Source organism: Capricornis sumatraensis, chromosome 21, assembly GCF_032405125.1.
Source record: "Capricornis sumatraensis isolate serow.1 chromosome 21, serow.2, whole genome shotgun sequence".
NCBI lineage: Eukaryota > Metazoa > Chordata > Mammalia > Artiodactyla > Bovidae > Capricornis > Capricornis sumatraensis.
The window spans coordinates 22,147,093-22,162,388 of NC_091089.1; the positions used below are offsets into that span (position 1 = coordinate 22,147,093).

General features: G+C 46.4%; 1 non-coding gene across 1 annotated transcript; it reads right to left on the minus strand.

Annotated features, from left to right (window-relative positions):
- Positions 1-12,140: 12,140 nt before the first annotated feature.
- On the minus strand, positions 12,141-12,212 carry TRNAS-GGA (transfer RNA serine (anticodon GGA)). Its single transcript has one exon. It is a non-coding gene; the product is annotated as a tRNA-Ser (tRNA).
- Positions 12,213-15,296: the final 3,084 nt, after the last annotated feature.

Consider the following 15,296-nt stretch of genomic DNA (forward strand, 5'->3'; position numbering starts at 1 on the left):
ACGGCTCCTAATAAAATAAAATAAAATACATGAGAGACTTCTTTTAAACACACCAGCTGAAGTGTAGAGCATTAATATCTTGCAGCCTAGTGCATTAGCCATCTTTTCTATATTACAGTCATATTTCAATAAACTAAGTTTTCTTAGCAGGTGCCATCTTGGATTATTTCTTTATTAGACTGAGTTATAAAATATGCAGAATGGTAGGCTGAATTTTTTGTTATTTATTGCAGGTTTTAAACCTTTGCCAAAATCCATACAACTAAATCTCCCTCCTTAGAGGTGGAGAGGCAGCACCTGGAAGGGACCTGCAGGCACTTTTGCTCTCAGGGCTGTCAGTCAGGTAGCTTGGGGGACGAGGGCAGGACAGAACAGAGTATGATTTGCAAACAGAAGATGCCAGTTCTCCTGACTTCTCAATGTGTCTTAATTAACCAAGTCAGGATTTTAAGGCAGCACAAAGAAAAGAGTTACTTGGCCCTCCCAGGCCCACATCAAGCATGTCCATGCTTTTACTCCAACAGGCATCATAGTTTTGCTGAGCTCTAGCCAAGCAGTGAGTGCTTTGCAGGAAGCAAGAGAAGCAAACTGCATGTACTTCAAGACCTCATGGGGCACTAGTCCATGATACCAGGTAGAGAACTGGCGAGAAGTGATACCAGGTATAGAACTACTTGAGGATTGTCTTAGTCTGTTCATGATGCTGTAAGAAAGTACCACTAACTGAGTGGCTTATGAACACCAGAAATGTATTGCCCACGGTCTGGAGGCTGGAAGCTCAAGATCAAGGAACTGGAAACCAGTGTCTGCTAAGAGCATGTTTCTTGGTTCATAGCCATCTCCTTGCTGTGTTTTCACATAGTGAAAGGAGCAAGCTCTCTGGGGCCTCTTTTATAAGGGCACTAATTCCATTCACTAGGGCTCCACCCTCACGGCCTAATCACCCAAAGGTTACACTTTCAAATACCATCATATGGAAGATTAGGTTTCAGTATAGGAATTGGAGTTAGAGGGACACAAACATCGCATCTAGTGTAGGGGTAAAGTGGTCACATGACTGTATGGGTGGGTCCGACTAAGGGCTATAGGAATTGAGAAGAGGGAGCAGTGGGGCAGGGCTGCTAATCAAGGGAAGCTTCCCAAGGTTGGAGGGGAGGGGTGTCAGCTGGGGCCCAAGGAAAAAGTAGGATTTAGCTGGTCGGAGAGAAGCTGCCACCAGATATCACAACACAGGCATGCACCTGCGCTTGTTCCAGGCAGGGGAAAAGACACAATGGAGGGCTGGAAGCAGAAAGAACACAAAGGAGATGATAAAGAAGCAGATGAGGTCACAGTGACACATTCCCCATATCAGCTTGCTGGGCTCAAGATAGGTCTGGCAACTAGGTGAGGGAAACCCTCCAGCATCTGTTTCACAAGGGGCTAAGCAGCCTCCAGGGTGGCCCAGCAGGAAAGAACCCTCCCGCAGTGCAGGAGATCTGGGTTCGGTCCCTGGTCAGAAAGATCCCCTGGAGAGGGGAATGCCAACCCACTCCAGTATTCTTGCCTGGAGAATCCCATGGACAGAGAAACCTCCCAAGCTACCGTCCATGAGGTCTCAAAGAGTCGGTTATGACTGAGCGGCTAAACAAGCACACAAGCAGCTTCCTGGCAGAAAGCCCTCTTAAAATAAGCAGGAGTCAGCAAGCCAGGCTTGGCCCAGGCACTGAGCAGTCGTGGCTGCCGAAGAAGCATCACATTGGCAGCGGCATGATCCTTGTTTTTCACACACCTCTCCCAGTCCAGCCATGTCTCAGGTTCGAGGGTGGCAACAAGTAAAATCCAGAAAACACCGCTTGACCAAAAGCTCTGCCAGGCATCGCAGCACAGGCTTCTATTTGTGACCTCCATCTAAAGCACACAGAGGGGTAGGGGGGCACCCTCTGACTTGTGGACTGCATGCAGCCTCAGTCCCTAGAGTCTCCTGGCCGTGGAGGAGGCAGCCACAGCAGCAACGGTGCCCAGAGGCAGGTCACAGGGTTGCATGGGACAGGAGGGTGCAGGGGACCATGCCCGGAGGAAGCAGGGGTGCCCGTAGTGACACCAGCGCCTGGTGGGTGGGGCCACTAACCAGATTCACAGGAAAATGCATACAATGACGTGTCATCTGGGAAGCTAAGTAGAGGATGTCTGTGTCAGCACACATGACTCAATTCATGTGATCTCATTCATGTGACTGCATCCATGCACCAGAACCGTGCTGTGGAAAGCTTGGTGCACACAGACAAGGGGAAAGGAGGGACACTGGAAGCTGGCTATGCCGAGGACAGGCATGTGGGATTGCAAGGAGGCTTGTACATGGCAACTCAAGACCATGTGGGCAACCAGTCATTGCTGCACTCCGTTGCCTTCAGCCACATTCCAGCTAAGCGCCTGCTGGTAGAGGGACCCTCCCTGCCCCGGCCTCCAGAAAAGGCGGGTTCAGGGCACAGACTGGCCAACAAGAGCCCGAGAGAAGCTCCCATGGCTTAGTTATGCTAGGAACTTCAGGGAGTGACACTGTGAAACCCCACCTGGGCAAACCAGGAGCACCCAGGCCCAACAGAGGAAGAAACCTCACATGCAGAGTAAACTTCCTCGGGTCTCCCATGCTCACTGCAAGAGCTCAAAGTGGCATGGGGAGAGGAGAGGGGCTCAGAAGCAGGAAGGGAAGACCTTCCCAGCAGGGCGGAGGAGAAGCAACAAGAATATGACTTGGGAGTAACTGGGGTTGGGGAGGGGTCCCCTGGGAGCAAAGGGGCAGTGCCCCACTATCCCTTTCATCACACTTCCCCAAGACAGGATCCAAACAGGCCAAGTTCCTCTTAAAATCCCAGCCTAGAAATCCCAGCTCTGCCACTTACTGCACTGTGATCCTAGGCTATTTTCATAATCTTTCTGAGCCCCAGGGCCCTCATTTGTAAAAGGACATAACAGCACTTACAGATAAATACAGATACAGATACATAACAGCAGGACTGTGGTGAGGGGTAGATGAGTTATCAAGGGCCACACAGTAGGTGTTCAACAGGGGGCAAGTCCCTACCTGCTTGTAGGTCCATTTTAGTGCTTGGGATTGCTGTCCTGTGAACTCATATAAATACACCTGAGGCATCTAATTACATCTCAACCTGCACTGCAGCCCCTCTCCAGGGGGCTAATGAACCCCAAAGTCAACACCCTCCCCAGGCACCATTTAGGGAGCTTCCTCTAAGTTCAGACACACCCTTCCTGTGTCTGTCCTCAAGTCCTACTGCTCATTGGGGGACACCCATAAACTTTCTGGATCAGTGCAGAGCTTTGAGGAAGCCAAAACCAGAAGAGACCACGTGAACCTCGCTCTGACTGAAAGAGGCTGGAAATACCAGGGCGAGACCTTTCTCACAATGTTCATAGATCCCCACAAATGTTCAAGGGTAGAGCGAACTCTACCCTAACTCTACCATACTGTTCATACTGTTCATGGGGTTCTCAAGGCAAGAATACTGAAGTGGTTTGCCATTCCCTTCTCCAGTGGACCACATTTTGTCAGAACTCTTCACCATGACCCATCCATCTTGGGTGGCCCTACATGGCACAGCTCATAGTTTCATTGAGTTAGACAAGTCTGTGGTCCATGTGATCAGTTTGATTAGTTTTTACTGTAAAGAGCAATCTTGCATAGGAACATGGAATGTTGTTAGGTCCACGAATCAAGGTAAACTAGAAGTGGTCAAACAGGAGATGGCAAGAGTGAACATCAACATTTTAGGAAGCGGTGAACTAAAATGGACTGGAATGGGTGAATTTAACTCAGATGATCACTATATCTACTACTGTGGGCAAGAATGCCTTAGAAGAAATGGAGTAGCCCTCATACTCAATACAAAAAAAGTCCAAAATGCAGTACTTGGGTGCAGTCTCAAAAATGACAGAATGATCTCTGTTTGTTTCCAAGGCAAACCATTCAGGGTCACAGCAATCCAAGTCTATGCCCCAACCAGTAATGCTGAAGAAGCTGAACAGTTCTATGAAGACCTATAAGACTTTCTAGAACTAACACCCAAAAAAGATTTCCTTTTAATCACAGGGGACAGGAATGCAAAAGTAGGAAGAGATACCTGGAGTAACAGGCAAGTTTGGCTTTGGAGTACAAAATGAACCAGGGCAAAAGCTAACAGAGTTTTGCCAGGAGAACACACTGGTCATAGCAAACACCCTCTTCCAACAATACAAGAGAAGACTCTACACATGAACATCACCAGATGGTCAATACCAAAATCAGATTGGTTATATTCTTTGCATCAAAAGATAGAGAAGCTCTATACAGTCAGCAAAAAACAAGATTGGGAACTGACTGTGGCTCAGATCATGAACTCCTTATTGCCAAATTCAGACTTACATTGAAGAAAGTAGGGAAAACTGCTAGACCATTCAGGTATGACCTACATCAAATCCCTTATGATTATACAGTGGACATGACAGATAGATTCAAGGGATTAGATCTGGTAAGAGTGCCTGCAGAACTATGGATGCAATTTCATGACATTGTACAGGAGGCAGGGATCAAAACCATTCCCAAGAAAAAGGAATGCAAAAAAGGCAAAATGGTTGTCTGAGGAGGCCTTGCACATAGCTCAGAAAAGAAGAGAAGCTAAAGGCAAAGAAGAAAAGGAAAGATATACCCATTTGAATGCAGAGTTCTAAAGAATAGCAAGGAGAGATAAGAAAGCCTTCCTCAGTGATCAATGCAAAGAAATGTGCTGTGCTTAGTCATTCAGTCATGTCTGATTCTGCAACCCCATGGACTGTAGCCCACCAGGCTCCTCAGTCCATGAGGATTCCCTAGGCAAGAATAGTGAAATGGGTTGCCATTTCCTTCTCTGGTGCAAAGAAATAGAGGAAAACAATAGAATAGGAAAGACTAGACACCTCTTCAAGAAAATTAGAGATATCAAGGGAGTATTTCATGCAAAGACGGGCACAATAAAGGACAGAAATGGTATGGATCTAACAGAAGCAGAAGATATTAAAAATAGGTGTCAAGAATACACAGAAGAACTGCACAAAAAATGATCTTCACGACCCAGATAATCATGATGGTGTGATCACCAACCTAGACCCAGACATCCTGGAATGTGAAGTCAAGTGGGCCTTAGGAAGCATCACTACGAAAAAAGCTAGTGAAGGTGAAGGAATACCAGTTGAGCTGTTTCAAATCCTGAAAGATGATGCTGTGAATGTGCTGCACTCAATATACCAGCAAATTTGGAAAATTCAGCAGTGGCCACAGGACTGGAAAAGGTCAGTTTTCATTCCAATCCCAAAGAAAGGCAATGCCAAATAATGGTCAAACTACCGCACAATTGCACTCATCTCACACACTAGCAAAGTAGTGCTCAAATTCTCCAAGCCAGGCTTCAATTGTATGTGAACCGTGAACTTCCAGATGTTCAAGCTGGTTTTAGAAAAGGCAGAGGAACCAGAGATCAAATTGCCAACATCCGCTGGATCATCGAAAAAGGAAGAGAGTTCCAGAAAAAAAAAACATCTATTTCTGCTTTATTGACTATGCCAAAGCCTTTGACTGTGTGGATCACAAGAAAATGTGGAAAATTCTGAAAGAGTTGGGAATACCAGACCACCTCACCTGCCTCTTGAGAAATCTCTATGCAGGTCAAGAAGCAATAGTTAGAACTCAACATGGAACAACAGACTGGTTCCAAATCGAGAAAGGAGTATGTCAAGGCTGTATATTGTCACCCTGCTTATTTAACTTATATGTTGAGTTCATCATGCAAAATGCAGGGCTGGATGAAGCACAAGGTGGAATCAAGATTGCCAGGAGAAATATCAATCACCTCAGATATGCAGATGACACCACCCTTATGGCAGAAAGTGAAGAGGAACTAAAGAGCCTCTTGATGAAAGTGAAAGAGGAGAGTGAAAAAGCTGATTTAAAGCTCAACATTGAGAAAACTAAGATCATGGCATCCAGTCCCATCATTACATGGCAAATAGATGGGGAAACAATGGGAACAGTGACATGATTATTTTCTTGAGCTCCAAAATCACTGCAGATGGTGCTTGCAGCCATTAAATTAAAAGCCACTTGCTGCTTGGAAGAAAAGCTATGACCAACATAGACAGCATATTAAAAAGCAGAGACATTACTTTGCCAACAAAGGTGCATCTATTCAAAGCTGTGGTTTCCCCGGTGGTCATGTATGGTTGTGAAAGTTGGACTTTAAAGAAAGCTGAGCGCCAAAGAATTGATGCTTTTGAACTGTGGTGTTGGAAAAGACCCTTGAGAGTCCCTTGGACTGCAGGGAAATCAAACCAGTCAGTCCTAAAGGAAATCAGTTCTGAATAGTCATTGGAAGGACTGATGTTGAAGCTGAAACTCCAATATTTTGGCCACTTGATGTGAAGAACTGACTCATTGGAAAAGACCCTAATGCTGGGAAAGATTGAAGGCAGGAGGAGAAGGGGATGACAGAAGATGAAATGGTTGGATGGCATCACTGACTCAATGGACATGAGTTTGCATAAGCTCTGGAAGTTGGTGATGGACAGGGAAGCCTGGTGTGCTGCAGTCCACGGGGTCACAAAGAGTCGGACATGACTGAGCGACTGAACTGAACTCTACCACCACTGCCCTCTGAAAGCATCTTGGCAGGGCTCATGAGAGCAGATACCTCAAGGCAGGGGTGGGGGTTCCCAGGGCAGGAAGTTTCAGGAAAGCCTGGGGTCCTTGGAATGACTCCACCAGCAGTCTGGCTGTGGCAGTCCCGGAGGTTAAACTACAGCAGCAGTGCTAGGGTCAGACCCCTGACAGGAACTGAGGTTGGGGATTGTCCACCCCCTCCTCCAGCCTCTCCCCACTAGCCAAGCTGAGTGGGTTCCCTGAAATCACCTCCTGCTCCCACAGAATTAAGGCTCAGTTCCCCTGAGCTGGCTGCCACGAAGACATCATCATAGGATTTGGGGAAAGGAGGAGACAGAAGAGGAAAGAGAAGGACCAGAGAGCCATCTGGGGCAAGAGCAAGACAGCCTTTAGAAGTGAGACTTCCCAAGGAAGAGCTAAACCAGAACCTCTTTTCATCAAATAGCAGTTAGAACCTTTCTGGTCTTGTGGCAGCTTCACAGAGATTATTTGTGAGCTGAGAGGCAGAGTAGGGTGGATGCCCAAGGGTGACCCCAGTGAATGGGGGACTCTAGAAAGACTAAGGGGACATCATAGAGGCGGGGGGGGGGTGAGGGGGAGGGGGGACAAGCTCTCCCTCCTTCAGGGGCTGAAGGCTAGCCCTGACAACTGACACCATCTGGGACGCCGCCCCTCCCAGGAAGGGCACCACTGCGGAGGCCCCTCGAGTCAGACCCCACCATAGGCCTGAGGCCCTACAGCAAGATGAAAGCCACTGAGGAGATGATGAGAGTTTGCAACTTTCATCTTAACCCCCTCTATGCAAACTCAGGAACCAGGTAGCAAAGAATGCTAAAGGGAGACTTGAAAATTATTTTCTTTTCCCCCCAAAGTCATCATCAGAATGGGACTTCAGCTCCTTATTTTACAGATGAACTGAGAAGACTCACAGCTCGCTAAGACCATCCTGTGTCTCCGCCTCCAGGTCCCGACTTCCGCTTCCGGGTTCTTTCCCTAAACTCGGTAGGTCATTCAAGCGGAGGTCAGGGCCGCTCCGGTGCAGCTCCCGCACCTGGCGTGGTGATGTCCAGGATCAAGCACTGCTTCCCGTGGCTGACCCCATTCTTGCCCAACTGCTCGCCTACCTTCAGAGCTGATTTAGCTCTTTGGACACGACTGGCCAGTAAGTAAGAGGAGCCGCAACCGCGCTGGGAGGGGCCTAAGGGGGCAGGCCCGAGCGTGCTCGGGAGGAAGTCCAGGAAGAGGCAGCTCCATTTGGAAACACCCCCGCCAGGATGCAGATGTTCCAGCAGCTGGCTGGGCCACGGGTCCAGCAGGAAGCTGCTCCAGCTCTGACCCCCAGGCCGTGCCTCTCCGTCGACACCCTTCTCACCCCTTCCCTCTACTCTTCTCTCTGTTTCCCAACCCTGCCCCCTTCCCTCTTCCGGCTTGAGAGGGCAACTCTTTCTCCCCACTGCTGCAGTTCTCACCCTCTGTCCCTTACACCTTGTCCCTTTCCCCTTTCCTTCCCTGACATTTGTCCTCTCTCTCTCTCTCTCTCTCTCTCTCTCTCTCTCTCCCTCCCTCCTATCTCCGCCCCTCCCCCCCACCCCAACTCCTTCCCTTTCTCTCTTCTTCCCTCCCTCCCCAGCTGGACTTTCTGGTACTGAATAGTTCATCTGGGAATAGCAGACCTGGCAGTACCCGGGTCTTTCTCTTTGGCCAAAACCAGGGAGTGCAGACAAGAGCAAAATGTGCCCAAGAGAAGAGGAGGAAGAGAAAGCTCATCTAAAGACATTTCATTCTCAGGCTCCCTCCGTTTGATAGACAGATGGTGAAAGAGAAGATAATCAGCCCATTGAACAGCTGGAACTCATAGGGCACAAACAAGAAATCATTTCCCAACTCCTATTTTCAGACAGGCCCTGTCAAATCCCTTTTCCCAGCTTCAGTGACAACCCAGGCATATCTCATTGCTGGCTAATCACTTATAATTATTTAAAAAAGCACAAATGAGCTGAGCCTTTTTCGGAGCTCCATCATATATCCCATATCTCCTTCCTTCCTCCAACACTGGCCAGGCTCTATCTAGCCTAAGAACAAAGGGAGCTCAGTCTACTCTTAAGACATCCCCTGCTGCCTCACACTCGTCATGTATTCAGGCAAAAAGATTTAAAAGGTAGAAAGTGCCAAGTGTCTTTTACAGAAGTGGTACTATGGTAGTCCGTCTTTGAGTTGACTGGTCATTGCTGCCTGCTGGCTTCTAAACCTCACTTGCTCAATCATAGCAGCCATATTGGAATCTTTGGAAGTTGCTCACAGGGCTTGACAGTGCACAGTGCCCTCAGAGGGGGAGATTCAGATTCATCTACTTACCTCTCCATCTGCTTACCCTCTCATCACCCTCTCTACCTATGCTACTGGGTTCCTCTCCCCAGGCAGCCAACCCCCTGTGAATGGACGAGGGGCAAGCACAATGAACAAAGAAGCTGGCTTTTATATTTTAGACCACTCTATCTGGGAGATCCAGGATTCTGTGTTCTGGTCCTCAGTGCACTAGCTCTGTGTCAATTGACCTTTGAAGTTAACAGAGTTGTGTTCAAATTCTAGTTTATAACTTGCTCACCGAGTGACTTTGACCAGTTATCAGCCTCTTTTGTACCCCAGTTGCTTCACTTGCAAAACAGGGGTAATAATATATTCCATCCAATGTTGCCAAATATGATCAAACTTAGCACAGTAATTACTGGGCACATTATTTTGCCTCTTGGAGTCCCAGTTTGCCTCATATGTAAAATAAAGAGGAAAGCTGTGAGCTCCTGAATTCCATTTCAGCTTTCAGTTCTCTAGAGGTGTGTTTATCTCTTCCAATGGGGTATTAACTATGCTTATGACAACAGGAACACAAATTGTCCTTCCGTGTTTGCCCAAGTATGTGTATTGAATGGAGAGGCTGGGGACTCAGATGTCAACAACCCAACCCTTTGTGGAGCAGTCAGCATCACTCAGGACATGAGCTATGCACTCAGGCTGGACCCCCTTACCAAGCCTAAGGAAAGAAAAAAAAGACAATTCAGCATTGTCTATGCCCAGGGCTAGAGATGGGAGAACACACTCCAAGGGGTCAGGACTGCCATCTGGGTATCTGGAAAATCATACTTTCTTACTGTGATATTTTTGTTTATAAAGTCACAATCCACACACCAACACAAGCTATCTCTAGTAGATGGATCAAAAATTGCAATGTCATTCTCCTACTGTATTTTGGAGAACTGAAGAACAGAAAAGAAACTTCCTTAACCCAAGGTCACACAGTATCTAGAATGAAAACACTTCTTTTTGTAATTAGTCTCCTGGCCAAATTACCTCTAAAGCACTTTTCTCCCTGTCCTGAGCCATCCCTCAAATTCTGCTTGGAGCATGGTAGAGGAGACCTGAGACCTTGGGGATGCCTTGTGCTTTGTTCTCTTTCCAAGCTGATCAAACTCTGAGAGCCACTGAGACTCAGTGAGGGAAGAGCAGAGCTTTGCAGGTTTGGAATGACTCCAATTCAGAGCATTCTCCACTCTCCCTGTAAGCTGCTAAAAAAGACAAAGCCCAACAACCCCAGGACACCAAAAAGTATTCAGTAATACATTGGGATTTTCCGAAAACCCATGGAGAACTTGGCCAGGCAAAGGACATGTCAACAGCTTTTTTGATGAGTTCAATGTAAATGAATTAGAAACAGATGGACTAAGTTTCCCTTCAAATACACATGTGCTGGAGAGTTACAGCTGAGAAAATGCTTAGGTCTGTGCATTTCCAGGGACTGGTCAACCCCAAACAGAGTGGGATGTTTTGCTGAGTCCCAAACACTGGCTTATTCTCCTGTCCCTAAAAATAACTGAGCTGTCCAGCTGCTGGATGGATATTTTCTCTTTTGGTTTTGTTTCATTTGCTTTTCTCACAAAGCACCAGTGTGATAAATGACTTCAAAACCTGGTAGAATGTTCTAGAGAAATCAGGCATCCATAAAAGTTAAAAAAAAATTTTTTTTTAAGCTGCTACTCTGCTCACATCATTCCCCTCACTGGACATCTTGCCCCTTGAACATTACCTGTCATTACTTACCCATCTGTCAATGTCAACTCTGAGATCTACTTCCTTTGGGAAATCTTTAGGGATTACCTTGGTCTTCCTGGACACAGAAATCAATCATTGCAACAACATTTTGAGCATCCAGTATATGCCCACAATATTCTGTAAATGTTTAAGATAAGCCCCTTGCCCACAGTGAGTTTTTCTCTAATTAAGAAACTCCTACAAACACGTGTAGCAATTAAGAGATTAAAAACAGGTGCTACAGGGAGTCAACATTAACGACACAAGCATTAGGTGGCTTTGGGAATTCAGAGAAGGTGTTACATGTATTAAAGAGGTCAGAAATCCTGATAGTAACCAACATCCATTAACGGCTGTGTTTGGAGGAGTTTCACAAATGTTTTCTCTTCAGATCTTCACAGAGACCCTTTAACACAGACAGGGATTGATTTTACAGAAGGGAAACAAGGACTCAAGAAGATTAAATGTCTTGTTCAAGGTCACACCACAAGTAAGTGGTAAAGCAGGATTAGAGCCCAGACATGTGGCTCCTAACCCAAGCACCCTTGCCTTAGGTCACACTGTGTTTTGCAAAGGCCTATTGAGTCAGACAAGTGAGGCTCCCTGGTGTAACTACAACCTTATCCTGGAATCTCCTGATACATGGAATCTCCTGGACACTTCTATGTCCACAGTTGATTTGCACATGCCCACCTTCCCCTTTTGCTAATGAATTGCACTCATCTGGGATGTTCTCCTCTTCTCTGCCATTTTTAAAGACTCAGAATAAGTCTGTACCTTGAGTTTCTCCAGCCTAAAATGTTTTCTCCTTTTATTTATTTATTTTTTTTTTTGGAACAAGTAGGACTTAGTGGGGGCTTCCCTGGTGGCTCAGCAGTAAAGAATCCCCCTGCAATGCAGGAGATTCAGGAGATGTGGGTTCAATCCCTGAGTGGGAAAGATCCCTTGGAGAAGGGCATGGCAACCCACTTCAGTATTCTTGCCTGGAAAATCCCATGGACAGAGGAGCCCAATGGGCTACAGTCCATAGGGTCACAGAGTCAGACACAACTGAAGCAACTTAACATGCACACATGCATGACTTATTGGCTGTGTTTCTCACTTGTCAACTAATTACACCTTGGGCTGCACATCACGTCTGATAAGAACACTCACTAGCTGGGGCCTGGGGCAGGTATGTAGGGAGGTGAGTCACGTAAGTAGGGTATAAGTGAAGCAGGCACCCATGGGTAAAACAGGATGTATACAGAGCAAGAATTACCTTGAGTGGCCTGACCACACAACAGGGAAACAATTGTGACCCCATGGACTGTAGCCCACCAGCCTCCTCCCTCCATGGGATTCTCCAAGGAAGAGTACTAGAGTGGGTTACCATTTCCTTCTCCAGGGGATCTTCCCAACCCAGGGATCGAACCTGGGTCTCCTGCATTCCAGGTAGACGCTTTAACCTCTGAGCCACCAGGGAAGCCCCAGAGAGGTGGGTCACATAAGTAGGGTATAAGTGAAGCAGGCACCCATGGGTAAAACAGAGAATGTATACAGAGCAAGAATCACCTTGAGTGGCCTGACCACACAACAGGGAAACAATTAGACAACAACCGATATCCTGTGTTGTCAGTTTATATTGCAAGTGCCGTGGGGATAGCAAGCTTCAGTTGAGGTAAGTCACAGATGCTTCATGGAAGAGGATTCAAGTGAGCCTTGAGGGCAAGGAAGGCTGAGGGGAGAGGAGAAGCCCTGCCCTATGGGGAGGGTTGTTGTCCAATCAGTCAGTCATGTCAGACTCTTTGCAACCCCAGGGACTGCAACACTCCAGGCTTCCCTGTCCTTCACCATTTTCCGGAGTTTGTTCAAACTCACATTCACTGAGCCAGTGATGCCATCCAACCATCTCATCCTCTGTCACCCCCTTCTCCTCCTGCCCTCAATCTTTCCCAGCATCAGAGTGGGGAGGGAGGAGAAGATAAAAGCATGACCGTGATCCCAGGCATCAGAAGTGGTTCAGAAGAAAGGCAGGTGAGAGAGGGAAATGCTGAGATCTGGAAGGGGATAAGAGGTGTTCAGTGGGGCTGGCTCAGGGAGGAAAAGAACACCAGAACCAGTGCGTGGAACCTAGACTTTCTCTCCCTTCTCTTTCAGAACAAAGCCAGGTGTCATCTTCCATGGCAGGATTCTGGGTTGGTTTGTCTGTGACCCTGGTGCATGCTTTCAGCAGCTGCATTGTCAGAAGGAAAGGGCCCCCAGCCTAACCCTTCCAGTCCTCCTTTGAAAGCCTCTCTCCCTGCCTCTAGAATCTAACTTCTAGGGGGCCTTGAAGTACCTCCAAGAACAATAAGCTCAGGAAAGTCTCACAGAGGCTGAAGGATGCAGGCAGCTGGAGCCATTGAGTCTGAGCTTCACTAACTAGATTAATCTCCATGCCCCAAGGTGATTTTTCAAGGGGGAAAGGAGGAAGTCAGCCAGCTTCAAAGTTCCCCACCGAGGGGAGGCCCCAGGGTCTGTTATCCTGCCTTCCTTCTCCTTCCTTACCCTGACAGCCAGGAGAAGGCGCCTCCTGGACTTACCTGGAACATGACTGACTAAGGGCTCCAAATCCTAACATTTTAAATCCATGGACTTTGGCTCAAAGACTACCAGAGGCTTTGTAGAATTTTCCTTAAACTGATTGTTTTTAGAAAATTCCACACTTTTCCATAGAGTCTGCATCATTCTATTTTCTCATCAACAGTGCTAAGCGTTCCAATTTCTTCAAATCTTAGGCAACAATTGATTTGGTTTGGTTCTGTGTTTTATCATAGCCACCCTATCGGTTGTGAATTGAAATCTCATAGTGGTTTCGATTTACATTTCTGTTATGATCAGTGATACTGAGGGTCTTTCCGTATACTTGCTGTTCATTTGTATGTCCTTTTGGGGGAAGCATCTATTCAAGTCCTTTGCCATATTGTCAAGTGATCTTCAACAAGGATGCCAAAGTTACACAATGGAGAAAGGATAGCTTCTTCAACAAATGGTTGAGAAAACTGGATACCCACTTGCAAAAGAATAAAATTGGACCCTAACTTATACAATACACAAAAAATCAAAATAAGCTAAAGACTTAAACCTAAATCCTGAAACTGTAAAACTCCTAAAAGAAATGATTTCTTAGATGTGAAATCAAAAGTACAGACAACAAAAGCAGAAGTAAACAAACAGGTCAACATCAAACCAAAAATCTTCTGCAGAGCAAAGGAAAAAATCAACAGAATGAATAGGTAACCCACAAAATAAAAGAAAACATTTGTAAACTGTATATCTAAAAGGGCTTCCCTGGAGGCTCAGTGGTAAAGAATCCACCTGCTCATACAGGAGAAATGGATTTGACCCTGGGGTTTGGAAGATCCCCTGGAGAAAGAAACAGTAACCTACTCCAGTATTCTTGCCTGGGAAATCCCTTGGACAGAGGAGCCTGGCAGTCTGTAGGCCATGGGGTCACAAAAGAGTCAGACATGACTTGGTGACTAAACAACAACATGTATCAAATAAGGGGTTACAACTCAATAGCTAGAGAACAAGTGACTATTCGTAACCATCCCTAGTCCCCTCCCTTCTTCCTGTCATAGAGCCTGTTCCCTCCTTCATCTTTGCCTGTGAGCAGAGAAGAGGCAGGGAAGATAATATCAAAGATTTCATTCTCACAGTGGTACCAGATGCTGAATATGTCTCTAACATCTTCCTCCTAGGGGCAACTGCTGTTAGGAGAGCCTTGAGAAAAAATTGTAAGCTGAAGTAATAAACCCCTAAGGGGCTGCAGGTGTGAGTAAAGATTTCCGGTACTTTAGCAGGTGGGTGAAGGGTTTGCTTACCTTCATTTCCAAGGGCCAGAGAAGGCTTCTTAGCATTCTTAACATTCATCAGGACTGCCTACACCCACAAAAGGGTAGGTAATATTCCTTCTAAAAGAGAAACCTATATGCAGGTCAGGAAGCAACAGTTAGAACTGGACATGGAACAACAGACTGATTCCAAATAGGAAAAGGAGTACGTTAAGGCTATATATTCTCACCCTGCTTATTTAACTTATATGCAGAGTACATCATGAGAAACGCTGGGCTGGAAGAAGCACAAGCTGAAATCAAGATTGCTGGGAGAAATATCAATAACCTCAGATATGCAGATGACACCACCCTCATGGCAGAAAGTGAAGAAGAACTAAAGAGCCTCTTGATGAAAGTGAAAGAGGAGAGTGAAAAAGTTGGCTTAAAGCTCAACATTCAGAAAACTAAGATTATGGCATCTGGTCCCATCACTTCATGGGAAATAGATGCGGAAACAGTGGAAACAGTGTCAGACTTTATTTTGGGGGGGCTCCAAAATCACTGCAGATGGTGATTACAGCCATGAAATTAAAAGACGCTTACTCCTTGGAAGGAAAGTTATGACCAACCTAGAGAGCATATTAAAAAGCAGAGACATTACTTTGCCAACAAAGGTCCATCTAGTCAAGGCTATGGTTTTTCCAGTAGTCATGTATGGATGGAACATTTGGACTATAAAGAAAGCTGAA